At 42.6% G+C, this 3,194-nt stretch overlaps 1 non-coding gene across 1 annotated transcript; it reads right to left on the reverse strand.

Annotated features, from left to right (window-relative positions):
- Window positions 1–311: 311 nt before the first annotated feature.
- Window positions 312–414, reverse strand: LOC148546160 (small nucleolar RNA R71). Its single transcript, XR_015902060.1, has one exon. It is a non-coding gene; the product is annotated as a small nucleolar RNA R71 (small nucleolar RNA).
- Window positions 415–3,194: the final 2,780 nt, after the last annotated feature.

Genomic DNA, 3,194 nt, shown 5'->3' on the forward strand with positions numbered 1-3,194 from the left:
CAATTCCTTCCATTGGAGCAAACAATTTTAAGCTTAAGCCTCAATTAGTTTCTCTGATGCAACAGAATTGCAAGTTTCATGGTCTTCCATCCGAAGATCCTTTTCAGTTCTTAACTAAATTCTTGCAAATCTGTGATACTTTTAAGACCAATGGGGTTGATCCCGAGGTCTACAGGCTTATGCTTTTCCCATTTGATGTAAGAGACAGAGCTAGAATATGGTTGGACTCTCAACCTAAAGATAGCCTGAACTCTTGGGATAAGATGGTCACGGCTTTCTTAGCCAAGTTCTTTCCTCCTCAAAAGCTTAGCAAGCTTAGAGTGGATGTTCAAACCTTCAAACAGAAAGAAGGTGAATCCCTCTATGAAGCTTGGGAGAGATACAAGGAACTGACCAAAAGGTGTCTTATGACATGCTTTCAGAATGGACCATCCTGGATATATTCTATGATGGTTTGTCTGAATTATCAAAGATGTCATTGGACTATTCTGCAGGTGGATCCATTCACCTAAAGAAAACGCCTGCAGAAGCTCCAGAACTCATTGACATGGTTGCAAATAACCAGTTCATGTACACTTCTGAAAGGAATCCTGTGAGTAATGGGACACCTCAGAGGAAGGGAGTTCTTGAAATTGATACTCTGAATGCCATATTGGCTCAGAAGAAAATATTGACTCAGCAAGTCAATATGATTTCTCAGAGTCTGAATGAATTGCAAGCTGCATCCAACAGTACTAAAGAAGCATCTTCTGAAGAAGAAGCTTATAATCCTGAGAACCCTGTAATAGCAGAGGTAAATTACATGGGTGAACCCTATGGAAACACCTATAATCCCTCATGGAGAAATCACCCAAATTTCTCATGGAAGGATCAACAAAAGCCTCAATAAGGCTTTAATAATGGTGGAAGAAACAGGTTTAGCAATAGCAAGCCTTTTCCATCATCCACTCAGGAACAGACAGAGAATTCTGAGCAGAATCCATCTAGCTTAGCAAACATAGTCTCTGATCTATCTAAGGCCACTCTGAGTTTCATGAATGAAACATGGTCATCCATTCGAAATTTGGAGGCACAAGTGGGCCAGCTGAGTAAAAGGGTCACTGAAACTCCTCCCAGTACTCTCCCAAGCAATACAGAAGAAAATCCAAAAAGAGAGTGCAAGGCCATTACCTTACTTGGTGTGGCCGAACCCAAAGAAGAGGAGGAGGACATGAATCCTAGTGAGGAAGACCTCCTGGGACGTCCAGTGACCAATAAGGAGTTCCCCTTTGAGGAACCAAAGGAATCTGAGGCTCATACAGAGACCATAGAGATTCCATTCAACTTACTTCTGCCCTTCATGAGCTCTGATGAGTATTCTTCCTCTGAAGAGAATGAAGACATTACTGAAGATCAAGTTGCTAAGTACCTTGGTGCAATCATGAAGCTGAATGCCAAATTATTTGGTAATGAGACTTGGGAAGATGAACCTCCCTTGCTCACCAATGAACTGAATGCATTGGATAGGCAGAAATTACCTCAAAAGAAACAGGATCCTGGTAAATTCTTAATTCCCTGTACCATAGGCACCATGTCCTTTGAGAAGGCTCTGTGTGACCTGGGGTCAGGCATAAACTTAATGTCACTCTCTTTAATGGAGAAACTGGAATCTTTAAGGTACAAGCTGCCAGAATCTCATTAGAGATGGCAGACAACTCAAGAAAAGAGGCTTATGGACAAGTAGAGGACGTGTTAGTAAAGGTTGAAGGCCTTTACATCCCTGCTGATTTCATAATCATAGACACTGGGAAGGATAAGGATAAATCTATCATCCTTGGAAGACCCTTCCTAGCCATAGCAAAAGCTGTGATTGATGTGGACAGAGGAGAGTTGGTCCTTCAACTGAATGAGGACAACCTTATGTTTAAAACTCCAGGATCTCCTTCTGTAACCATGGAGAGGAAGCATGAAAAGCTTCTCTCACTGCAGAGTCAACCAAAGCCCCCACAGTCAAACTTTAAGTTTGGTGTTGGGAGGCCACAACCAAACTCTAAGTTTGGTGTTGAACCCCCACATTCAAACTCTAAGTTTGGTGTTGGGAGGTCCCAACAATGCTCTGATTATCTGTGAGGCTCCATGAGAGCTCACTGTCAAGCTAGTGACAATAAAGAAGCGCTTGTTGGGAGGCAACCCAATGTTATTTAATTATATCTATTTTATTTTTATTATTATTTCGTGTTTTATCAGGTTGATGATCATGTGAAGTCACAAAAACTACTGAAAAATCAAAAACAGAATGAAAAATAGCATTAAAAATAGCACACCCTAGAGGAAGAGCAGTCTGGCATTTAAACGCCAAAAACAAGCATATGTCTGGCGTTTAACGCCAGAAACAAGCACCAAGCTGGCGTTAAACGCCAAAAACTGGCTACATTTGGACGTTTAACGCCAGAAACAGGCACCATTCTGGCGTTAAATGCCAGTATTGCATACAAGGGGTGTTTTGCACGCCTAATTGGAGCAGGGATGCTAAGTCCTTGGCCCCTCTGGATCTGTGGACCCCACAGGATCCCCACCTACCCCACCTCTTCTTCTCTCTCTCCCACCTTTTCATAACACTCTTCTCCAAATACCCTTCACCAATCACCTCCATTTCTCCTCCAAAACCATCATACAACCCACCTGCACCCACCCACTCAAATTCAAACCATCACTCCTTCCTTTTCACACATCATAACCACCTAAAACCCCCCTTGGCTGAACCATTCACACACCTCCATCTCCTCCATTTCTTCTTCTTCTACTACTTCCTTTCTTCTTTTGCTCAGGGACGAGCAAACCCTTTAAGTTTGGAGTGGTAAAAGCATTGCTTTTTGTTTTTCCATAACCATCAATGGCACCTAAGGCCAGAGAAACCTCAAGAAAGAGGAAAGGGAAGGCAATTGCTTCCACCTCTGAGTCATGGGAGATGGAGAGATTCATCTCAAAAGTCCATCAAGACCACTTCTGTGAAGTTGTGGCCAAGAAGACATCCTCATTGAAGAGGAGCCCATCACTAAGAAAAAGATGGAGCAAACAAGAAATCATGGACCTCAACAAGAGCATGAGGAAATTCCTCACCATGAAATCCCTGAGATGCCTCATGGGATGCACTTTCCTCCACAGAACTATTGGGAGCAAATCAACACCTCCCTAGGAGAATTAAGTTCCAACAT

This window comes from Arachis ipaensis, chromosome B9 (genome assembly GCF_059453495.1).
Source record: "Arachis ipaensis isolate K30076 ecotype BB chromosome B9, ASM5945349v1, whole genome shotgun sequence".
Classification (NCBI taxonomy): Eukaryota; Viridiplantae; Streptophyta; class Magnoliopsida; order Fabales; family Fabaceae; genus Arachis; species Arachis ipaensis.